At 38.5% G+C, this 26,540-nt stretch overlaps 1 protein-coding gene and 1 non-coding gene across 2 annotated transcripts in view; both read right to left on the reverse strand.

The window, feature by feature from the left end:
- NECAP2 (NECAP endocytosis associated 2) overlaps window positions 1-26,540 on the reverse strand; it is a 1,246,850-nt gene that overhangs the window by 163,082 nt on the left and 1,057,228 nt on the right. The window lies entirely within an intron of this gene.
- TRNAG-UCC lies at window positions 12,876-12,947 on the reverse strand. Its single transcript has one exon. It is a non-coding gene; the product is annotated as a tRNA-Gly (tRNA).

Consider the following 26,540-nt stretch of genomic DNA (forward strand, 5'->3'; position numbering starts at 1 on the left):
TCATATGCTTTCTCCAAGTCCACAAAGACACAATGCAACTGCTTCTGACCTTCTCTGTACTTCTCCATCAACACTCTCAGAGCAAACATCGCATCTGTAGTGCTCTTTTCTGGCAGTAAACCATACTGCTGATCAGTAATCATCACCTGCCTTCTTAACCTAGCATCCAGTACTCTTTACCATAACTTGAAGCCGTGACTGATTAGTTTTATCGCCCTGTGAGTAAATACAGCTTTTCACATCACCCTTAGTCTTAAAACTATTTCCATCTTCATACGGGGGTTAAATGGTGTCATCAACACAGCCCTCTGAGTGACAAATTTGAAAGACCTTCAGTAATACCTTGAATTGGAAGCCAGTCAGTAAAACATAAGAAGGATGTGGTTTTACAACTACATGAATAAAAACTTAGATTACATATTACATACAAACTTATGCATACAGATTTGAAAATATATGGAAATAGAGAGACCACATTTACCTCAACTTTCGAATGGTGACCAGTGTAACTGTATTGCAGTCAAATATTCAAAAAAGGGGTGAAAGATCTAAACATTTTACCAGACTGGAGGGAAGAAGAAAACTTCAGTTGGATGGAATCAGTACTATATAGTTAGTGTGTGATTGCTGAAGGGCTTCAGCTACTTGGAAAATATTTTTAGTGCAGCAACAAGATTTAATTTCAAAGTTGTCTGACATGTTTATTTTATTTAAATGGTCTAAGATTTTCTAGTTTTAGACTCTTAGGACATTTGCAACTCACTGGGTTTGTTTCCAGGTTGTAACTGTCCAAAGCAGTGCTTTTGTGCGAAATGAGGGAAACTGTCTTTATAAAGGTATGTCTGCATGAGTACATGCATGAATAAGCAACACTACTGCTGACCATATGAAAAATAATTACCAGCAAAGGGAGAAGGGCATGTAGCACCAAGCATGAAACAAATACAATTGCTCAGGCTGGTATAATCATTACACTAAGTTTCACAAAAAACAAGCACATACTAAAGGAGATATAATTTCACTGCTACATAGGCTGCAGATCTGAGTGTGACTGGACTGCATCTCTGGTTGAGGCTAAACCAGTCAATCAGCTACTGTAAAAGCTTATGGGTGGGGGAAGATGCAAACAAAAGGAGTAACTGTCAAGATTACAGAGAATGACCATCCTCCACTGAAGTTTGTGTAATCTGACCCACTTTATGCTAACAAGGTGCTGTGAAAATCCTGCCTCTGTGTGAGCATGTGACTTACACAGCACTAAAATGTAAACAAAGCACTCTAGCAAGCAGCTGAATTTAGAAACGAGCCAGTGCCCCTTTAAGGGAAACAACTTCTCAATGAAGTTTCTAACTAGCAGCCTCACTAAAGCTGGATGCAAAAGAAATATCAATCTATAATGAAATTCTGGCATATTAATGACCTTTTACTGCTACAAAGGATCTTTTCAGCTGCATATCCAATGCTCTATTATTATGTTTTTAATCCTTTGCAGACAAGGTTAGTCCCACTAGAATAGTAGCTTCTCTTCACGGGAGACCCAAGGTGGCATTTATACTACTAGAGGAAATTTGGCCATGACATCGGGCAACTTCCCATACTGATATGGCACTTGTGGTCTGTATGGCCAACAATCGTTTACATGTCTAAGCTCCATTCCTAATGCAGTGGGGGCTGGGAGAGTGTCACAAAGCATGGAGGAGACTGTTATGGAAGTGGAGGCGAATGCCGGAGGAGAAGAGAACCGTTTGACGAGACTGTATGTTGATTCAGAGGAGCTGTTCAAGCAAAATTGTTTGAGGCTTCAGAGGTGGAGGTACAATTCACCAGGCTATGGGATGACTTATTGCAACAGCTATCCAACGAAAAGGAACTGGAAAGTGGAAATGAATTATCATCGGCAGAAGCAATGGGCGGATCAAGAAAGAAGAAGAAAGCGGTTTAGGGAAGATTTTTTCATGGATGCTGTAAGAATGTGTGCAGGAGAGAAAGAAAAAGGAAAAAAAGAAAGTGTGGAGAAGTAGAAGTTTACTGTATGGATACAGAGCAAAGCAGAAAAGCCATTGGATAGGTATGAGATCTGGGACACAGATGTTGAAACTTTAGTCACAAACTCTCAAGAGGTAAGAGCTTTTATTTTGATTAAATTGAAACATACTGTGGCTTATTTCTTTTGAGACTGACATGAGTTTAGTGACTTTTTTGGGAAAATTTGAAAGAAAATAGATATGTATCCATGGGATTTTTTCAAGAGACTCAGGAGAAAGTAAATACACAATTTTGTACAGAGACCGAAAAAGAGACTGTAAAGGACTATTTGTTAAAAAAAATCTTTGTTTTGAAGTGAAAAGTAATTTAAACATTTTTGATAACAGAGGTGTATGGATTGGTGCTTGGGAATGCAACACTATTTTGAAAACAGAAAATGATAAGACTGCTCATATTCCAAGTTTGATAAATGTGCATGGAAATACAGCAGCAGTTCAATACTGGGGCCAACCAAAAGCATGTTCTTCTTTTTTTTGTGGGAAGTAGGGTCATTTTGTGGCCAATGATGATAAAAATGTATGTGGGGATTTTGGTCATGATACTAGAAGATGTAATGTTAATAAAGATGAAAAGGTAGAAAATTCAATGGAAAAGGGTGACAAGGAACTTAATACAGAAAAGGAAAAGGAAGATAAAAATAAGGAATTGAACTCGCATGGTAGAAATCAAAAAAGATGTTTTCAGCATATCTGAGGAACTACATGATGGAGAATTAAATGAACTAAAAGAGGGGCAGCCTGAATTAGAATCAGATGTAAGTGATAAGAAAGAAATTGATTGAAAAGTTATATAAAAAGAATTCTATAGGTAAGAAGATAGAAGACAGAAAAAGAAAGATACAGAATTAGAGCAAGAAAGTTAAAAAAGGGAACTGGGTAGTGCAACAAAACAATTTCATTTAGATTAACAAGAAGAGAGGCAAATAATCTTAGAATATTCTAAGTTAATGTTAATAGTATTAAATGTTTGGTTAAGAGAACTGGCATTTTGGAATGGTGTAACAACTGTGAGGTGGACATAATAGTATTAGAAGATCTAAAAGGGTTGACAAAAGATGAAATAGTACAAACAGAGAATTTGTGGAAAGGGGGTATAACTTGGAAAATAGAAAATGAAACTTGCTCAGGTGTTGAATACTATATAACACAGGTATTACAACATTAGATGTCACCTTATTTAGACTGGGGAGGCTAACAGAAGCAGATTTTAGATGGGAAAGGAAAGTATATACAGTTATTGCAATTTATGCATATGTAACATACAAAGAAAGGGAAAATTATTTAAAGAAATATTTGATTACGTATGTGAAGGCTTGCCAGCCTAACTAGATAGAATTTTGTAAATAATTCTATGTCAATGTAAATATTAACATGATCCACAGTCTTGTTTCACAAATGTAAAGAAAAGTGTATTATGTGTTGAGATTCAGAAATGTAGCCACAGTGCACTCTGCTGGAAGAAAGCTGATAAGTGAAGAATTTTACAACTGTGTATGATCTCAAGCTCAGAGACAGGGTGTCTGGGCTAAGAAATTCTATTGTCCTAAGACATATATACAAAATGAATGGAAAGCCAGAAAGTATCTCTTATGCAAAAAAAAAACACCAATTTTATTTGTCCAACTCTCCAAAAGACAAAGTCCTAATACAAACTTCATCAGATGACTAACCAAAACCCCAACCTTTCCTTTTATAAGCCATTAATTGATTCAATGATTCAATTAAATAATTTAGTAAAAATGCTTTGTTTAGACACTTTAAAAGTCATTATAAAATTATTTTTAAAAACAAGAGACATATCTAAAATGCAATTCTTACAGTATAAATATTTATAAATACATTTCTACTCAAATTAGGTACTGCTAATAAGTTGAAACTTATTAACATATTTTTGAAAGTTTTATATTAAATAATAAAATCCTTAGAAATACATCATTATACAAAAATAATGGATAAAATGCCATCTAGTGGACATTGCTAGAATTGTGTGTATAAATAAAATAAGCTAAAAAATATGTAGTTATAAAGTTTTAAAAACTATTCATTCTAAAAAGATCTATGTTATTGTTTGGATTTTATGTAACATCTATTCTTCACCAAATCCACTGTTGATAAGAGTGAATTTCTAGTATAGAAACATAGTGTGTAAGTAACAATCAATAATTAATTTCTACAAGAGAAAATAAAAACATTTATAATTTAGCTGCTCTTAATTTTAAAATGGGTACTATACTTATGTATTCATTTAGGCCTGGGGGTTTGTAGGCTTCTAATGACATTTGCCACCACAATTTAATCTTTCTTCCCAGGGCCCCCCTCTTATATCTTTATCTGTGTGTTCTAATACAGTAAAACTAAAACTAGATTTCTCACATACTTTACTATGCTTGTACAGCGCATTAGTTTCTTTACAATTCTTTATGTCATTTAAGTGCTCAAAAATTCTTCTTTTTAATTTCCTCTCAGTTTTCCCTATATAGAAGGATTGACATGCTTTACAAGTACTTAAATATACCAACCCTGTAGAATCACAATTGTAAAAGTGTTTGTCATTAACTATAACCTTGTTTCTACTATTAATATAGGTGGTGTTACTGTTAGAAATATTTGCACATTGAGCACACCTACCACATTTGTAGGTGCCCTTTCTCCTTCTATCCTGTGGGTCCAAGGAATTTTTATTTTCTAATAAATTTTTTATACTTAAAGAATTTTTGTACACTATTTTGAGAGTATTATTACTCCCTAAATCTAGTTCTGTTAATTCAATAAATCTGTCCCATTCTTTGTTAAAAATCTTTTTTATTTTACTGTTAATTGTATTGTATTCCAAGGTCAAGGCTAACTCAAAATTTTCATTTTTATTGTCTTGGTTAAATCCGGTTGTATTAACAGTTTCCTTCTCTTTTTTAACTATAGGGGCAAATCTACCTTCCCTGCCTAAAACAACTTCTTCTCTAATTTCTTTAATGAAGTTACTAGGGTAACCCCTTTCTTTGAACATACTCTCCAATAAATCACATTCTGTAACAAAATCCTTATCCTTACTGGTCATTCTACTTCCTCTCACGAACTGCCCCTTTATTATATTCTTTTTTACATGTATAGGATGGGCACTATCAAAGTGAAGGAAGGAATTACAGTACGTGGCTTTCCTGTATATTTTGGTTTCTAAATGCCCTTGGCCCTTATATATTTCAAGATCCAAGTATTGTACCAAATTATGTGTCACCTTGTGGGTGAATTTCAAAAAACTACAAGTGTTATTAAGATATAACAAAAAATCATTCAGCTTTTCTTCTCCCCCATTCCAAAATATAATTATGTCGTCCAAAAACCTACGATAGGTTGTCAAAAAAGGCTTAAATTCACTTTCCAATACATACTTTTCCTCCCATTTAGATAACACCAAGTTTGCATAGGTTATAGCTACCCCTTGAACTTGTCTAAAAAATTCTCCATTGAAAAACAAAAAGTTATTGTGTAAAACCATCTCCATTAGCCATTTACTTACTATCTTGTCATTGTGAGGTATATTACCATCCTCAAACACTACTTCTTCAAACATATCCAAACCTTCCCCATGTGGGATGGATGGAAAGAGGTCTATTACATCAATAGTAACAAAAATGAGGCCATCTGTTTTAGTTATGTCCACAATAGTTCGTAATAGGTCCCATGAATCTTTCAAAATATGTACTTTTTGCAACCATGTTTTTTTAGTTTTGTTGTCCACAAACTTAGCTAGGGCATTAGTTTTGGACCCATTAGCTGCAACTATTGGCCTCAAAGGGGGATCAGATTCATTTTTATGTATTTTGGGGATCCCAAAGATGGAAGGAACTTTAGGTTTGTCTACTTTTAAAAAATTATAAGTTTCCAAATCAATCAGTCCTTCCACCATCATGTCATACAAATTCATGTCAATCCTGTTGTATGCAATATTTATCTCATTTTTTGACACTGGTTCGTATTTATTCTCATCCCACAATATCTTGTACATCCTAGTATCGTACTCAATATTTTCCATAATGACAATTCCTCCCCCTTTGTCAGGCTTCATAACTCTTATGTTTCTATCTTTCTTCAAGCTATTTAAGATGTCTTTCTCCTGATGGTTTAAATTGTTGTCATGTAAACAACCATTAAATTCGACTTTCCTAATTTCTTTCTCTATTAGTTTTTCAAAGTTCCTTAATTGGGGGTGTAAAGGTGGATTATATGTGGACCTCCGTCTTAATGCTAGGTCACTCCCCTTTCCATTATTGTGGAAAAGGATTTTGAGATTGACTTTCCTTAAAAATATTTTTAAATCTAACAATGATTTAACAACATTCCCTTTAGTAGATGGGATAAATTTAAGGCCTTTGGAAAATAAACTAAAATGTCCTTTTTCTAATTGAATAGAGCTAAAATTATAAATGTTAAAATGATTATAAGTCCATTTGTTACTTTCTTTAATGATCTCATCACTAGTGGGGGGTTGGGAATATGTGGGGATGAATGAAGGGGTATCAATAATTCCCCTTCCCCCTCCCTCTTCTCCCCCCTCTCCAATAAAAATTTCCTTCCCTCTCTCCATATTTGTTAAAAATTCTCTCAGACCTCCTAAGGGGAGGAAATTCTTCTTCATTAAAAATATTGTCTTCATGTGTTTCCTGGTTATCTAGTGGATCCCTAGTATCCAGGTTTCCAAACTTGTCAAAAGTACCCCTTACTCTATTTCTGGAGGGAGGGTTAGGGTAACAAACATTACATTTATACTCATTTAAATCACGTTCCATCTTTTTAAGTTTCCTTTGAATTAAATCATCCATATTTCTATCTATTTCCTTTCTCATGTTAAAATATTTCACTTTTTCCTCTTCTATAGTGAATAACAAGTCATTCGTGATGGTTTTATCCAGAGCTTCTATTTCTGTTAAAAGCTCTTCCTGAACCCGGATGTTCTCTTTAACCATCAATTTTAACATTTCAATACCACTTTTGTTAAATAAATCCAACAATTCTAAATGAAAATTAGAACCAGTTACAACACTGTTGGGGTATTTGTAAAAACGTAAGCCTTTAGGCACAATTTCTTTCAATATACATTCTCTTAAGTACGTGTTTTCCACATTTAAAGCCCTGTATTTACTCATCAATTTATACAGGTTATTTAAATTGTCCTTATATGTAAAGTCATTATTATTAGTAACATTAGAGTTCACATGTTCGTTAAATGTAATTTGGCGTTTTAGCCACCCATTTAAGTCCTTAAATGGAGAGACAGTACCTTTAGTTTTGTTGGTACCATGGGATTTGTTAACACGCTTGTCCTTAGCTGCAACAGAACTTATTTCCCCTCGAGTGGCTTCCTTAAGCAGTAAAGGTGTATCCGCTGAATTAAAACTACTTGCTTCTTCATCCTCGGCTGAACCGGTGCCTTTGCGTGCACCTATCGGTTCGTTTTCTCTCCCTTCTTTAGTTTTCCTCTTGACTCTACACGACCCTTCGGTCCCATTGGCGCCACTTTCAGCGTTTTGGTTTTGAACAAGTAAAAGCGAGGTAGCCACTGGCGTGAGGAGATTAACAAGTTCAGTAAGCTGCCAAGGTCTTCCTGTTGCGTGTTAACAGGAACTTCCTGGTTTTCCATAGCGCACAAATGACCACAAACCAAAAAAAACAGCTGTGCAACTCGACCAGAAATCCAAAGTGAATGGAAAGCCAGAAAGTATCTCTTATGCAAAAAAAACCACCAATTTTATTTGTCCAACTCTCCAAAAGACAAAACACACGAACTCGAACTACTCCACATTAACGTTTTTCACCACATACGTTTTCGTCCTAATACAGACTTCATCAGATGACTAACCAAAACCCCAACCTTTCCTTTTATAAGCCATTAATTGATTCAATGATTCAATTAAATAAGTTAGTAAAAAATGCTTGGTTTAGACACTTTAAAAGTCATTATAAATTTCTTTTTAAAAACAAGAAACATATCTAAAATGCAATTCTTACAGTATAAATATTTATAAATACATTTCTACTCAAATTAGGTACTGCTAATAAGTTGAAACTTATTAACTTATTATCTAAGACATATATAATTACTAGGTTTCACATGTAAAGTGTCTTTCATTGCTGTGGCTTCCAGGCAGGTGTAGATCAAAAAGGAAATGTTAAAAGTTTGAGTTCTGTGAGCCTTGGAAACTTCAGCAGAAGTGTCAAGAATGATGTAATCTGAAATGACTCAGCAGTAATGTGTATTATCAATTTAAGGGCTATCTCAAAAAGTAAGACTAGCATTTTGCAGCTAACAACTCACCATCACTTTGCCTTGTAAGTAAAATTTAGAACAGTTTCTCTTAGGAACAGATAAGAATATAGCCAGATTAGTCTAGCTGTTTTCTACATTTATGTGAGACTATCCTACAATATTGTTTTAAAGTATTTTCCTCTGATCTCTGAACTCTAGATTTTCACTGTGCTGAATTGGCGAGTAGTGTCTTGTGTTTTTATTTATTATTAAATATTGTAAACCTTTTAACTGTGGCTGGTTTGTGCATAGAGATATCTAAGCTCTTAAGAGTACTTGCATGTATTTGGTGACACTGTATAGGCCACTCCTAAATAGCCTTCAGATCTTAGTCACACTTACCAATTGAAAAACAACAACACTGCACAGCAGAATTGGACACCCTTTGGTAAGGGCCTTTATAGTAGCTGATAACAGTTGGTGGCAGTTGGTACTACCTTACAGTCTGGGCAGAAGGGGGCATAGCTGGAGAAACTGTCAGCCTTCACCCAGAATGTCTGTGTGTTTGTATATAATTCATATCTCAAAGTGTGTGTGTGTCAGCTACTTGGGCAGGGACACGAAGCACCGATTGGATAGAGAGGGTGCTGGAGGTTTTGGCTTGACCACTAGGCTGAGATCTGTACCCTACAGCTGTGTCAGTGGGGAGTCTTATTGAGGATCTGGAGAGAAAGGGAGAAACCAATTCCAGACTGACTGTGCTCTTAAAAGGGAAATTGTACTTGAGTGTGTGTGTGTACTTGTTATCCTCCCAATGTGGACGCCCCTCACTGGTGCTAGTGGTGAGGATTGAGGCTTCTTGATTACTGGGCCGGTGCATGTGAGTCACATATTAACTGTTTGGCAATGGTTGGCTATCCACATCAAATATGGTTGGCTATCCACATCAAATATTATTTGATTGTGGTGAGTTAGCCACATCACACATTAAATGGCTTATAGTGGTGTGGAAAGCGAATTCAAGTGATCACTGAAGTTGTTTTTATACTCTAAATAAGCCACGCAGTAAATATTCAGAGTTCAGATCACAATTGTTTACTTCTTATAATAGCTGAGTCAGTCAAGGAGAGCAAGCAAGCATGTCAGCAGAGGAGTACGGAAGCAGACAAGGAGCCAGTTGGCTGAGATGTGCCAGGCTAAAGGAATGGTGCATGGAAACCTGAATAAAGCAGACTTCATTACAGCTTTGGTCACAGCTGCATCAATCAATAGCAATCAGAAGGACGATCAGACTGGCCATGGAGATGTACAACACTCAGAGAATAGACAGCTCAACCCTTCTACAGAGGACTTAAAAATCCATCTGGAGTTAGAGAGACTTGAGTTGGAGGCCAAGTGGTTGGAAACAGCAGCAGAGAGACTGAGAAAAATGAGAAAGTGCGATGTCTGCAGGCTGAGGAGAATGAGAAACTGCTGCGCCTGGAAGCTGAGGAGAAGGAGAGGCAGAGGCAACATGAAAAGGAGATGTTGACTCCTATCCAGAGTCATGGAGGTAATGGAGAAGGGTGTAACCAGACCCCAGAAGTACAAAAGGTCAGTAAATTTCTTCCACAGTTTACAGAGGGGGATAACTTTGATAGTTTCATTCATGTTTGAGAGGGTATGTGAATAGTACGATGCTGACCAAAGGCTCTGGGTATGGATCCTGAACCCCTTTCTCCATGTTCAAGCTGTAACTGTGTTGTCCAAATTATGAGATCATGATTTTTTTAAACTATAATGTTGCAAAGAATTGTTTGCTAGAATTTTTTAAGCTAACACCTGAAACTTATAGGAAAAGATTTTGAGAGCATAAACTCAAGGCAGATGAAAGTGTGTGTGAATATGTTGCTGAACTAAGCACTTATTTTCATAGGTGGGCGAGTGGATGTCAAGTCACCACTTTTGAAGGGCTGGCAGACTTTTTGGTAAGGGAACAAGCACTTAGCACTTTGCCTGAGGACACGAGGATCTGGTTAGCTGACAGATAATGCTCTACTGTAGATGAGTTGGGGGAGAAGGGAGATCTATACCTAGCAAGCAGGGCATCCCTACACAGGAAAGGGACACCCATGGATCTAAGGGAACCCATGATGGGCAGCCCAGACTGCCCCAACAGAATCTGCCAGTAGCAAGGGAAGTCACCAGTCCAGGTAAACGTCCAAGACCTAAGGTTAAATGTTTTGAATGCAACCAGTGGGGCCATGTGGCATGCAGATGTCCACAGAGGCAAGGTGGGGAACAACAGATGAGACCATCCAGTAAGTGGGAATGACAAAATGCCAACAGTAGGTTGTCCTGAGACAACCGGGGTACCAAAATACCACCCTGCAGATGTCCTGATAGGGAAGGATTTTGATAAAGCAGTATCGTGTGTTAATGCAGTTACACACAGTTAGGCTTGGAGACAAGCATGTGAGTCTGGTAGCCTGGGGGACTCCCAGACAGACTGCACATTTGCAGCCAGGACTGGTTAGGTGGTTACTTTACAGAAGGAGCTACTCTGTAGCAGTGAGACTGAAGGTGAGCCACAGCTGCTTGTAGGTACTGATTTTCCCTTGGACAGAGTGACTGCAAAGGTAGAGGTGAGTAGTAGTACCAACGCTATCAGGGAGGCACTGCTGTCAGAGGATACCAGACTTCTGTGGAAGGGGAGCTGGGAAGGATTACAAAGTGAGCAGAGACAGGCTCAGCTCTCAGACCCTACATTACAAGGCCTGAGGCAGGTAGCTAGTGAGGACCTGATTCTCAAGGGAAGGGGGAATCTGTATATTGGAACAAAGGGTTACTATATAGAGAGTGGACCCCTGAGCAAGGGCTAGAAGATGAGAGACTATAGCAGTTGGTAGTGCCTAGAGCCTACCATCTGGCAATTCCAGCCATAGCCCATAATATTCCCTTTGCATGTCAGATGGGCATAAAAAGTACAAAGAGATGTAATATGCAGAACTTCTATTGGCCTGGAATTTCCAGAGATGTAACAGGGTACTGCAGGACCTGTGAGCAGTGCCACAAGGTAGGCAAGGCAGGGGTCAAGGTGAAAGCTCCTTCGATGCCTTTGCCTGTGACAGAGGCCATTTCAGAGGGTAGCTATGGTTATTGTGGGGCCTCTGAGTACCCCAAGTTCCACAGGGAAAAAGTATATCCTAGTGGTAGTAGATTATGCTACAAGATACCCTGAGGCAGTGGCTTTGTCCTCTATTGAGGCAAAAAAGGTGGCAAATGTTTTGTTAGAGACTTTCAGCAGGGTAGGTTTCCCAAAAGAAATACTGACTGACAAAGGTGTCAATTTAATTTCATACCTGCTGGCTTGTCTGTGGAAGTACTGTGAGGTGAAGCACAAAGACCACCCCTACCATCCCCAGACTAACCGTCTTGTTGACAGGTTAAACTCTACATGCTACAGGCATTTGCAGACTAGTTTAAGAGGGAGTGGGAAAATATTTGCCCCATCTGTTGTTTGCTTACAGAGAGGTTCTCCAGAAATATTACAGTTGTGTACACTTACCACAAATGTAGATGTTAGAGTGTATTCACTGTTGCAGTCATTTCATCTGGGTTATCTGCTTGCAGGTAGCCCACAGTCGGCCTGATTAACAAAGTCTTGGATCCTGCGTCGGTTGCTGTCCCTTCTTCCATGACGTCAGGTCGTCAGGGGTATTAAGTATGCAGCCGACACCATTACATCAGTTTTTCTTGCCCCAGATATCAGGTGCCCCCCTAATGGGGAGCAATTAAATATAAAAGTACAATGATATACCTCCAACAAAAAGGCAAATATACCAAAAAGGCTTTTAAGCATAGTAAAATAAAGTAGAGGTATAGCCAAAAGAATTAAGGGGGCTGGAGGGAGGGTAACCAGGACTGCAACAGTGAATACACTCTAACATCTACATTTATGGTAAGTGTACACAACTGTACTATGTTCTTCGTGTTTTACTGTTGCAGTCATTACATTTGGGTAGATTTACAAAGCTATGGTTGGGAGGAGGAATTTGGAACAGCTATAAGGCCCTGCAAGACTGCAGTGGCAAAGCCCACCCTGGACTTAAGAGAAAATTGCAAATGATAATGCTTGGTGAAAGTATGAACAGAACTCCAGGTAGCAGCTTATAGGATGTCCCTGGTAGGGACGCCTCTGAGAAAGGCTGTAGAGGTAGATGCAGCCCTGGTGGAGTGAGGTCTGTTCCCCTGGGGGATAGGTTTTCCATGGTGCTTATAGCAAAAAATGAATGCAATGGCCTATCCATTTAGATATGGTTTGCTTTGAAATAGCCTTCCCCTCTGCCCCTGCAGCAAATGCTACCAGCAGTTGTTTACATTTCCTTTGAGGCTTAGTCCTGTCCAAGTAGAATCCGAGTTGTCTGTGCACATGTAAGGAATGCAGTATCCATTCCCCTTTGTTCTGTGGATTGGGAAAGAAGGTTGGCAAATGAATGGACTGATTAAGAGCCACACTGGATACCACCTTGGGCATGAAGGATGGATTGGTTCTGAGGGACACCCTGTCCGCATGAAAGATGATTAAAGGCTTAAATGTACAGACTTCCTGCATTGGCCAGGAATCAAACCTGGGTCAACTGCTTGGAAGGCAGCTATGCTCACCACTATACCACCTATGCTACTTCAGTCCTAGGCCTCTTAGAAAGGGGGGGTTGGCTACCCCCGATTAGAATTATTAAATCTTCAGCCATTCTTCTTATTTGTTTTTTAGGCATAGAGGCCTGAGCTTTGGTATTTTAGGCATGGTTCGAGATTTAGGCCCAAGAGAAGAAGGAGGCATCGGTTTAATATGCAAGTCCATAGGCCTGAATACACCCTCAGAAGCCAGTGCCTGCACAGCGGCTCCGGACCTATCCAAGGTAGAGACATCCGCGGGTTCCATAGTTGAAGTATCTCATGGCATACCGGACTTCGAATGGATATCAGTAGAGGCCTGCGAATCAGAAGTAGCGGGTATCAGGGGCTGAGTACTGGCGAACTGGCAACTGGCTGCCACACTGAGTACCGGCGAACTGGCGACTGGCTTAGAAGCGTCATCGGCAGTTTTGGACCTTGGCAGCCTGTGTCTGTCCTTTAGCTTTGTGTTTTTTCTGAATCCTGGTAGTCAGATGGCTAACCGACAACATTTCTGGATAATTAAACCGAGAACTGAAATATTTAGAGGTGAAAATGTACCGATGACGGACAGTGCGCTGATTAAATAAAACACAAAACCGACAGCAAGGTACGTCGTGATCAGAGCCTAGGCAAGGAATACAGTACAAATGAAAATCTTTATGAGGTATTTCCTTTCCACAAGTAATGCAATTATTAACTTTTACTGACATCGGTAAGGAGAAGGAAAAGTTTCCCCAACGGGGTACTTAGCTTTTAGTTGAAGACTTCGGTTCTGAAACTCGAAAACAAAAATTTCAGAAGTCGGCCAACCGGCACTTGCGAACTGCTTCTGCTTCGGGCACCGCACACCAAGAAAGACTGATGTAATGGCATCAGCTGCATGCTTTATACCCCTGAAGACCTGACGTCATGGAAGAAGGGACAACAACCGATGCAGGACCCAAGACTTTATTAATCAGGCTGACTGTGGGCACCTGCAAGTAGACAACCCAAATGTAATGATTTCAACAGTGAAACACGAAGAACATACACAGCTTTTTCACCCTTTGAGTTGTATGGGCATAGAGTGATTTAATTCGTGATGAGTGGGAAGGTGAGTGGAAATCTCACAAGGAGTCTGTTGTGGCATATGTCCTAAACCTCAGGACAAGGCTCAGGGAACTCATGGGCTTGGCCCAGGAGAACCTAGCAGAAGCCCAATAGCAGAGAGGTTTGGTATGGCAAGAATGCTCGAGCTAGAGAGTATGCTGCAAGGCAGAAGGTAATGGTTCTCATTCCTGTCATAAACAACACACTGCAGGCAGCCTAGGAAGGACCCTACAAGGTGGTAAGGAAGGTCAGTGATACCCAGGTTCGAGAAATCCGAGCAGTGTTACAGGAGTTTGGGGACATGTTCACTGGGAAACCAGGGTGCACCCACCTGATGCAGCACCAGGTGGATACAGGACCCCAAAGGCCTATTAGGCAGCCCCCTTGTAGGGTGCCTGAGAGAGTCAAACAGACTCTGAGGGAGGAGATACAGGAAATATTGGAACTAGAGGTAATTCAAGAATCCAACAGTCCCTGGGCCTCCCCAGTGGTGCTAGTGCCAAAGAACGATGGCAGCACCAGGTACTGTGTGGACTACAGGAAATTAAATAGTCACACAGAGTCAGATACTCACTGCATGCCTAAGAAAGACGAGGCCCCAGAGCAGCTTGGTGGAGCTAAGTATCTTATCAAGGGTTACTGGCAGGTGCCCTTGATCCCAGTGCTACAGAGGTCAGCCTGTGTGACTCTTTTTGGCTTGTATGAGTTAACAAAGATGCCCTTTGGGATGAAAAATGTCCCAGTGACTTTCCAGAGGCTAGCAGATCATATCCTAGCAGGAGCAGGAGATTTTGCCCTTGTTTACCTAGATGATATTGCCATCTACAGCCACTCCTGGCAAGAGCACCTTCAGCATGTCAGGGAGGTGCTGGGTAGACTACAGAGGGCAGGGTTGACCATTAAGCCCAGCAAATGTCAGGCGGGTATGGCAGAGGTCTCCTACCTGGGACACAGAGTGGGGAGTGGTAAGATCAGGTCAGAACCTACCAAAGTGGAAGTCATTCAGACATGGCCTGCACCTGTTACCAAAAAGCAGATGAGGGCATTCTTAGGGACAGCAGGGTGCTACAGAAAGTTTGTCCACAGTTATAGTACCATAGCTGCTCCCCTCACAGACCCAACAAGGAAAAACACGCCAGATTAGGTAGTGTGGACCACAGCATATGAGCAGGCATTCCAGAAGCTTAAAGAAGCTTTGGGAGGACCCCTCCCCATTTTAGCCAGTCCAGATTACAGCAAAGAATTTGCTGTGCAGGTGGATGCTTCGAACCATGGGGTGGGGGCTGTACTTAACCAGATTTTCTCAAATAGAGAAGAGCACCCAGTGGTTTACCTCAGTCGTAGGCTTCAACCCAAGGGGGAATGCTATGCAGCTGTAGAAAAGGAATGTTTAGCCATAGTGTGAGCGCTGCAGAAACTTCAGCCTTATCTGTGTGTGTGTGTGTCTTTCGGCTTTTCCCGGTTAGGGTTCGCCACAGCGGAACTCCGGTCCGCTAATGATTGGCAGTTGATTTTTACATATCGGCTTGCCAGGCCTGATGCACAACCTTCAACGAAGGCACGCCCATTCATGCATGTCTCCACGCAGAAGACGCTCTAGCTGAGAATCGAACCGGACAGAGTCTTACTGTGAGGCGACAACGCTACCGCAGCACCACAACCGCGGGTCAAACTTCAGCCTTTTCTGTATGGAAAGAAATTCACTGTAGTTATATATCACAATCCCCTAACATGGTTACATCGAGCCAGCCAGCAAAATGTCAAGTTGCTACTGTGGAACCTAGGGTTCCAAGCATATATGTCCGTGCAGCACCACAGTGGGATTAGCAATGCCAATGCAGATGGGCTCTCAAGATAGGGAATGGGGTAAGGTATACCAAAGATAGACCTAACCCTCTCAAGCAACATTTCTCAAGGGTCACTTGAAAAACTAGCTTAAATTCACCCGGGGGGGGGGGGGTTGTGAAGGCTGCCAGCCTAGCTAGCTAGAATTTTGTAAATAATTCTATGTCATTGTAAATATTAATATGATCTACAGGCTTGTTTCACAAACGTAAAGAAAACTGTGTTGTGTGTTCAGCTTCAGAAATGTAACCACGGTGCACCCTGCTGGAAGAAAGCTGATAAGTGAAGAATTTTACAACTGTGTATGATCTCAAGCTCGTAGACAGGATGTCTGGGCTAGGAAATTCCTTCTATTGTCCTAAGACATAAATAATTACTAGGTTAAACATGTAAAGTGTCTTTTACTGCTGTGCCTTCCTGGCAGGTACAGATCAAAAAGGAAATGTTAACATTTTGAGTTCTGTGAGCCTGGGAAACTTCAGCAGAAGTCTCAAGAATGATGTAATCTGAAATGACTCAGCCATAATGTGTATTATCAATTTAAGGGCATTCTCAGAAAGTAAGAATAGCATTTTGCATTTTGTTCTGAAACTGACAACTCCTAACCAGCACTTTGCCTTGTACGAAGAATTTAGAACATTGTTACTCTTAGGAACATATAGGAATATAGCCAGATTAGCCTAGCTGTTTTCTATATTTATGTGAGACTATCCTACAATATTGTTTTAAAGTATTTTCCTGTGATCTCTGATCTCTCTATCATCACTGTGCTGACTTGACAAGCAGTGTCTTGTGTTTTTTTTATTATTAAACATTTTAAATCTTTAACTGTGGCTGGTTCATGTGTAGAGATATTTAAGCTCTTAAGAGTATTTGCAAATATTTAGTCACACTGTATAGGCCACTCCTAAATAGCCTTCAAGTCTTAGTCACACTTAGCAGTTGGATAATAATAACAATGAACAGCAGAATTGGACACCCTGTGGTAAGGGCCTTTATAGTAGCTGATAAGGGTGGTTGATGGCAGTCAGTACTACCTTATAGTCTGGGCAAAAGGGGGCATAGCTGGAGAACCTGTGTCAGCCTTCCCCCAGAGTGTCTGTGTGTTTGTATATAATTCATATCTCAAAGTGTGTGTCAGGTACTTGGGCAGGGATACGAAGCACTAGTTGGACAGAGAGGGTGCTGGAGGTTTTGGCTTGACCACTCGGCTGACATCTGTACCCTACAGCTGTGCCAGTGGGGAGTCTTATAGGGAAACTGGAAAGAAAGGGAGAAACCACCTGAAGACTGCTTCAAGACACACTGTGATCTCTGTGTGCTCTTAAAGGAAATTGCACTTTACTGTGTGTGTAGTTGTTACCCTCCCAATGTTGACACCTTTCACTGGTGCTAGTGGTGAGTATTGAGGCTCCTTGATTACTGGGCCAGTGCACAGGTGTCACAATGTATTAGTCAATATGAATATTATAACAGTACGGGAGTTTAACTGTGATCTAAGAAAATAAAGAGGAATGACAAAATGGATAAAAAAGTTATGAAAGAAATTATGAGGTGTGGAGGTTTAAGGCTATGGAATTCAAATACATATATGAAATGTAATAACAAATCTGAAATTCATTATTTTGTAGTGTGTGATATTATAACGTTTAAGATAAAAGAGAAAGTTAAGATAGGATTGTCACATCACATGGCTATATGGATAGAAACTGAGGAGGAAAATAAATATATACAAAAATTGGAAAGGGAGTAAAAGGATTATTGAAAGTAACTTGTAAGAAAAAGGAAAGGATAATATAATACAAATGTGGAAGGAATGCTTAACTATGAGAGATTGTTGTTTAAAGTGGACAGAATGGTGGTTAATATTTAAAGAAAAATATAAATCAGATAATTTAAAATGGGAGAAAGTATTAAAAAGTACAGTTGTGTACACTTACCATAAATGTAGATGTTAGAGTGTATTCACTGTTCACCATATCAAAACAAACCATTTCCTAATGGATAGCACACTGTATCCATTTCTGTTACAAACACCACGGAAAACCATTCCCACAGGGGGTCAGAACACATTCCACTAGGCAACTGCCACCTCTGCAGCTTTTCTCAGAGGGATCCCTAGCAGGGACATCCTGGAGGCTGCAACATGGAGTTCTGTTCACACCTTCACCAAGTATTACCACCTGCCTATATACTCCATATCCAGGGCAGGCTTTGCAACAGCAGTCCTGCAGGGCATTCTAGCCAGCCCCAACTCTTCTCAACTGCCTCCACCCTTTTTTCAGCTTTGGGAATCAACCCAAGTGTGATTACTGCAACAGTGAAACATGAAGAACATAGTACAGTTGTGTACACTTACCATAAATGTAGATATTCAAGTGTATTCACTGTTGCAGTCCTGGTTTCCCACTCTCCATCCCCCTTGTCTCTCTCTCTCTTCCTCACTTCTTACAGTGCTATTTGGTATTTACTTTCTATTGGTGGTCTTATTCCACCATAAACTAGCTCCCTGTTTGGGGGCTCCTGACATTTGGGGTAAGAAAAACTGATGTAATGGTGTTGGCTGCCTGTTTTTATACCACTGATTACTTGACGTCAGTCCTAGAGCGACAGCAACAGACACAGAAATACTAAGCCTCTGGTAATCGGGCCGACTGAGGGCTACCCCTGGCAGGATAACCCAAGTGTGATGACTGTAAAAGTGAAACACGAAGAACATCAGAAAAATAGGAATGTTTGGATTTACAGGACAATAAATTAGAGTTTTTTGGATAGAAATAAAAATGCTTATTATATGAACGAAACACAGACATATAAAAAAGAATAAAGAGAAAATAAAAGGGTTATTGTATAAACAATGGTATTTTATTCAAAGTAAAAGAGAGGAAGTTTCACTGTACTTGGCTAACAGAGTTGAAGACAGCGGAATAGATAACCGAGAGACGAGAAAGGGTCGGTAGCAAAGAAACAGTATGAGATTAAGAATATTATAGTGCAATGTGTTAAAAAGACAGTCAAAAAGCAAGCATTAAAGAGAAACAATGAATGGAATGTAAATACGTTTAATGAAAGTATAAATAAAGGTAGAGATAAACAGATTACTTTGGCAGAACTGGATCTAATACTGAAGAACGTTAATACTGATTTAGCTGCTGGTCCAGATGAGATAGGATATTTAATGTACAAGAACATAGAACTTTTGCAAAAAGAAAGATTTATGTGTGTACTGAATGAATGGTTACAAGGTGGCATTCAATATACAAAAATTTGTGATGCAGTAATGAAATTCATTTGGAAGAAAAGAAAAAAAGGGAGATAAATTGGAGCCTGGTGGTTTTAAATAATACAGATTACCAGATATTTATGAAAATTTTACAAATATTGATAGAAAAGATAAATAAGGTGTTAGACGACAGTGTATATGGAATTAATGGGAGAGGGTGACAGGAGACATTAATGATAGGGAAATAGTAGATGATATAAAGAAATGAAATAAAGGGAAAATTCTGATAGTAGACATAAATAAGGCTTCTGATACAATAAATCATGAAGTATTATGATGAATTTTGAAAACTTATGAGTATAAAAATACAGAAAGTAGTTTCAGTTAGTATATAAGAACAATAATAAAGTATTAGTAAATGGATGGTTACGTGAGGAAAAAGTTGATAGAGGAGTGAAACAAGGATGTCATATGATTAGTGTATTATTTGCTATGGGCATGAGCTATATAGTGACAAAAATAAATAGAGATACGATAGAGGCAAGATTCATACAAAATGAGGGTACTGAGTATCCAATTATTATGTCTTATGCTGATATGATTCTAGTAACTAAAAACAGTACAATGATGGAATAAATTATTGTTAGAACAAATGACTGCTTGCAAAGTTTAGAAATGTAAATAAACAGTAATAAAAATAAAGGGTTTGAAGAAGTAATAAAGGACATTAAGTATGGGACTGATGGAATTTCAGTATTAGGACTTACTTTTGGATCTAAAGAAGTTGTTAGGGAGCAATGGATACAATCTGTACAGGATCAGAAACAGTTGAGTATTACATGGAATAAATACAGATTATTTTATAATACAACAATTCACTTGATTAATTCATTATGGCTGGGGAAGACTGCAAAAATGGTGAGTGTGTGTATATATTTATATATATATATATATATATATATATATATATATATATATGTATATATATATATGTATATATATGTATATATATATATGTATATATATATATATATATATACACACACACACACACACACACACACACACACACACACACACACACACACACATACATATATGTTACCTAAAGATACATAACAGCAAATTATTGAATTAATATTTAGATTTATTTGGGGATCTAGGCTGAAGCCAGTTACGAGGGGAATATATGTCGACAGGAATGCGGGAGGTTTGGGATTATTAAATCCAGTTATATATGGTGCATCCTTGAATTTATTTAGTGTTAGAACAAATTAATGGGGATGAGTGTGTTGATATAAGAAAACTGTACAAGGAAAAATACAAAAAATAATGGATTTAATAAGATTAAATTAGAAAGAGTGGAGGAATGAAGAAATAAAGTTACAAAGAAAGAATAAGGATGTGGAAATTAAATATTGACAAAGTTGAGAATAACAGAAGAATATGGTATAAAAACATTATCATAGACTATTATGTTAATCCATGGAGTAGTTTTAACAACAGAAAAAATTAGAGCTATAAAATCAAGAAATATCTTGTGTTTGAAAAATGAGGAGTGTCAAGATTTTCTGTGGAGATTACAAAAGAATAAGCTACCAGTAAGACAAATATGCCATATAAAAATAAATGAAAGGATGGGGAATTAGAAACCTCAGATCATGTTTTTCTGAACTGTAACAGAGTTCGAAAGTTATGGGAAGTTTTAAAAGAAAAGGAATTTTTGACTGAAATTAAAGGATATGAGCACCTGAATATGGACATGAAGGAATATGGATTTTATGAAGGTTTGGATAAAAAAATGTGTTAAAAAGTTAGATAAAAAATGTTTAGTGTTACATGGGTTATTTGGAATCAAATACTGACAGAAGTTATGTTCAGTGGTAATTGGGTGATTCCAAATGTTGTGAGAAACATTAAGTGATGGCTGTGGAAAAAGAACTGGGGTGATTTGTAACTTTGATTTTTAATATTATAAATATGTAAACATGTTTATAATTTATTTTGTACTCTTGTAAATAATGTATATATCGGTATAAAATAAAGGACCCCTACTCTTTTCGATATGTACAACGGGATCATTTACATTCTCCTGATCTACCACCAACGCAAGCAGATGGGACCTTGGTGCAATATCTCATCCCAAAGGACAACATACTCAGGAGTGCAGTACCCCTATTATATTGCACTGCAGTGTCAGCATTCTATCTACCTTGTGTGTGAACAGAACCCACAGCCTTCTGCACCAAAGGTGGGTGTGACACCTGTTGTGCCACTGTAATAAGACAACTATGTTGTAAACATGTAATTTACAACTAGTTTGTTTTCTCTGCTAAGGGAATGTTAACACAAAACTAAAGCACAGACTAGCAAAGAGCTGTAGCATGAGTAATCCACGAATCAACTCCTTAAGTATGGCACGTACATTACTGTTGCCTTAAAGTGATTGTCTTAGAAAAATGCACAGGTAGTTTCACTGCTCAATTCATTATGAACTCTGAAAACTAAACAAGGAAGGAAAACCAGTTACAACAGTTGCACAGCATAACATTGAATACATGAGACTATATTCTTGTAAAGGGATAAAGTGTCAACAATACTGGGACAGCCTTATATATACTGTACACACACATACATATATATACATATATATATATATATATATATATATATATATATATATATATATATATATATATATATATATATATATATATATATATATATATATATATATATATATATATATATATATATATATATATATATATATATATATATATATACATATATATATATATATATATATATATATATATATATATATATATATATATATACACATACACACACACATATATACACATACATACATACTTTCTTGGGATACTAGACGCGCTTACTAATAAGGTCTACCACCAGGCAGTGGATCGGTGTGTCAAAAACCCTTGCAATGCTGACTTTGGTCCAAGGATTGTGTAAATCCTACTCCACCCCACCTTTCCTATAGCCAGCTCTGTCAAGTACCTGAGCCATTAACTGAACTGAGGCTGCCAGTGCCTTAGTTAGGTCTTCATCCCTCTGTTCCATCAGAGCTGTCTAACTCGTACTTCTTTGAGGTAGCTTACAATATACTGTAATAAACTTGCATTTTTCATATTTTTCATCATTTTATTAATTGCATGCTATATTAACAGTTGTAACAGACGTACTCTAATCTTTCATCATTCTTTATACAGGTAATTTATCTTTTACATAACAGTGATGAGTGCATCAAGGGTGAAAGTTGTACTGTGGTATTTTAGCAGTGGCCATCATGGTGTTTAGTTCTAGGGTAAGGGGAGAAGCAGACAGACTTCTGTACAAAAGATATACCCAAAATAGTATAATCTACTGTGACAAAATGTTTGTTGGGAAAATAAAAACTCAGCTAGTAAGGGATTAAGGACTCTCTAATACAAGGTCAAGTTTCCAACAACAGTTTATCAATTACATTTCTAATGACTACTCTGACCTGTATAGATGAGGTTGAGAGAAGGAAATGTGATACAAGCGGAAGCAAGAATTACTTTCTTGTTCGCCAATTTAATATTCAGTTGTAAACCAGTTGATGCTGCAGTCCTTGGGTGTCAGTTGGGTGAGTTATGTATTACAGCTACCAGAAACTAAAATAAGGACATCCTTTCCAGTTTGCTTTCTGGCCTGCCTCTCCTAAAGATAGTGAAGTCAGAGTGGAAGGAAAGGGGGAAGGATGTTAAAATCCCTGTACCAGGATTCTGGAACATGGATGAAGCCAGGCTTGTGTTTGGTGATCCACAACTTCCCAATATTTCCAATCACTGATTTAACCAAGTGATAGCTCCTTACCACGCTAGTGACATGGAAGGAAGGAAAGGGGATGGCTCAGCACTGATTCAACAGCAGAGAGACCTAGGACTTAGTTCAGTGCCTCCCTAATGAAGAAGGAATGCAGTAATTAGAATTAAAGTGTGTGACAATGTAAATGAGGATGATATGTATAATGGATATAGTGCACCTTTACCAGATAAGAAAAAGAGTGTACGATGACGTAAAACATTTAGCCACAACAGAACCATGGAGAAAGTGCAGATTTATGACAGTAAGGAAGGCATGAATCAAAGAAGAGAAATGAGAAGGGAAGTTGGGGGGGTGAGGAAAGTGCAGTTTAATGTATTCTGGGTAGATGCTGAGGAAGCAGATGGAAAATCGTGCAAAGACAAACAAGGACAAAGACAGTACAAGAAATGTGAAGTGAAAGGTTAAAAGTGGAAAAGAGGTGGGCAAAATAAAGGTTACGGGGGTTATGTAACACTGTTAAACTGTATTAAGAAGAGTAAACTTACTATGGCTTGAGACAGAAAAGGCAGAAAAATCAAAAATCTAGAAACTAGCTGGAAATTATTAACTAAGCAGAGGGGACTGTGCACCTGGTAGCATAACACCGGATACAGAAAAAGAAGTCAACAAATGTTTGTGGTGAATTGGAGTGAGAAAGAAGTGCTAAAGATGGTGATAGGAAAACAATGAAGGAAGAATTGCTTAGGGAGCAAAACAGAAGGATAGGGAAGCCAGGGATTCTTTGCCATTAAGTTTTTTGAAGGTAAAAAAGGAAGAGGGTGAGGAGAAAACTAAATATGAAATTAAATAGAAAGCAAATATTTAATTGTGACGCATGGGAAGATGTAATTAGTGAAGAAAAAGCCCTCACTTCCTTGCTCTTTGATGGGAGAGATCATCCACATACCAATGGGTTGATAAGGTTTTCATTCTCTGCAAATGCAGTTAATACATTTAAAAACTTTTATAACAAGTACCAGTGTTGGTTCAAAGGAAGAGCTATAAAAATGCAGTGGTAAATATGCATAAAATATTAACAAAAAGAAAACAGAGATGAACCAAAAAAGACTGCTGATGCAACAGCCCTTTTTGCAAAACAAAGCAAAAACAAGTGGAAGTCTCAAAACAGACTGCAAGGAAGACAATGAAAAATACAGCAACTGTAAAAAGTATGTAGCAAGCAGGACAGAGTCTTGAACTAGTTAAAAACATAAACAGGCAAGGAAGAAATTACAAGAGCAAAGGACCAAAACCTGGGAACAAGTGACTTCCGCATTTGTCTGAATTTATTTAAGTTTAACCAGAACAACGGACTTGGTTTAAATGTACAGAGAGCACTCCTTTTACACCAGGGCTTTGCACTTGTCATGCCCAATGGCAACTATAACTGAGTCTCCTTATTTGTCAATGAACACATTACCTCCAAGCAAATCCCTAGAGATTCACAAACTGAACCCACTGAACTACAGATCACTATAGGAAGGATTGATTATCAACTGTTTGTTATACAACACCTTCTTTGTCCCCAATGGCAACTTAAGATTCTTCAGTGTTCTAAATGATCTCCCTATTAGCAAAAATTCCATTATTTGGCGTGACTTTACCTACCCTTCAATAAACTGCACCATCTACACATCCATTCTAGGATACACCCAAAAGGTTCCTAGAACTTAACAAAAAAGCCTTTGAACAGCTGGTAAATAAATCTACTAAAGGGCATAGCATTCTTGAAGTGGTTCTTAAAGAATTATTCGTCTGTTGTGTGGCTGCTGTGGTATCTCTTTCCCAAGTGTTGTACAAGATGCTCCTTTAAACTCCTAACAATTCTAAAACAAACACCACCAAATTTAAGGACAACAAACATGACCTTAACCTATGTGACAAAATATCAAAATTCACTTATGACTGCACCTTCCTAAACTTTAATACTGCAGAAAGATTCATTAAGGAATTCTACATCCATTTAGTAGCATGCACAGGGTCAGTAGCATGGGAAATTAAAAAAAAAAAAAACACCCTGGAAATCTACCACCATAAATAAACTAAATAACAAAAGAAAGAAACCCCATACAATATTTAGTAAATCCAAAACCCATGCTTTCAAAGATATCAAAAATATAAAAAAAAAAAGCTGAAGAAAACTCAGATCAACTTAAAGGAGCCCATAAACTTAGGCTGGCCTCTGAAGCTAAAGAAAACTATAAAAGCTTTCTTTAGCTGTCTTAAAATCCTAATTAATCTGGTAAATTTCTCTGAAAGGATTATGGAGGCTGTAGATGGCAGTCATGCAGTACATATGGCGCACCTTGACCTGGCTGAGGCCTTTCACATCATTCCCATACTGGACATTCACAAAATCTAAATACTTAAAAGGTAAGATGGATAGCAAACTGTCTGAAAGACATACCCACATAGTGCAAGTTGCGGGTGCTTCATTTTAAAGTATGAAAGTGACCAGTGTGGTTGTCCATTAGGGCTCAGTGCTGGGGCCTCTCTTTTCTGGCATTTACTTCTCAGATCTCAAAGCAGAGAACCAAGAACTCTGCATAACTAAGGCTGCAGATGATTGGAAAAGTACAGTTTTGTACCTACCATAAATGTAGATGTTCAAGTGCTCATACAGCTGCAGTCATTACAGATGGGTTATCCTGCCGTCAGGCGGGTCCTCGGTTGGCCGAATTCCAAAGTCTAGGTCCGGCATCGGTTGTCGTCGCTTCTTCCCTGACGTCAGTGCGACAGGGGTATAAAAGAGGCAGCCGACGCCATCCTCTTCAGTTTTTCTTGCCCCAGATGTCAGGTGCCCCCAGAAGGAAGACAAAACATAAATTTATGTAATCATGCAATATAGAATAATCAAAAAACATTGGTTGCAAGCAAATACACCATAAAAGAATACCCCAATAGGTTGTATGAGAAGGTGTTTGTCATAAGGCCTGTCCCAAGAGGGGACGGAGGGGGGGGTAACCTGGACTGCAGCTGTATGAGCACTCGAACATCTACATTTATGGTAGGTACAAAACTGTACTATGTTCATCGTGCATACAGCTGCAGTCATTACAGATGGGAAGAATCCCAAAGCTAAGTAGGGGTGGCAGGCACTAAGTGGAATTAGGAGGAGCAAGGATGCCCTGCAAGACTGCTGTGGCAAATCCTGCTCTAGATTTAGAGTATAGTGGAAGGTGATGGTGCTTGGAAAAAGTGTGCACTGAACTCCAAGTGGCTGCTTCCAAGATGTCCTTGGTAGAGACCCCCCCTGACGAAAGCTGCAGAGGTAGCTGTGGCCCTGGTGGAGTGGGATCTGATGCATGTAGGCACAGTTTTTCCATGAAATGAGTAACAAAAGCGTATGCAGTGGGCTAGCCATTTTGAGATTGTCTGTTTGGAAATAGCCTTTCCTTGAGCACCTGAAGCATAGGACACAAAGAATTGCTCGGATTTCCTGAATGGCTTTGTCCTGTCCAAATAATAACGAAGTTGTCTGTTAATGTCCAAGGAATGTAGTAGTCTTTCCCCTTTGTTTTGTGGGTTAGGATAAAAGGTAGGTAAGTGGATAGTCTGATTCAAAGCTACACTGGATACT

Source organism: Protopterus annectens, chromosome 2.part0 (assembly GCF_019279795.1).
Source record: "Protopterus annectens isolate FY-2018-M chromosome 2.part0, PAN1.0, whole genome shotgun sequence".
Lineage (NCBI taxonomy): Eukaryota > Metazoa > Chordata > Ceratodontiformes > Protopteridae > Protopterus > Protopterus annectens.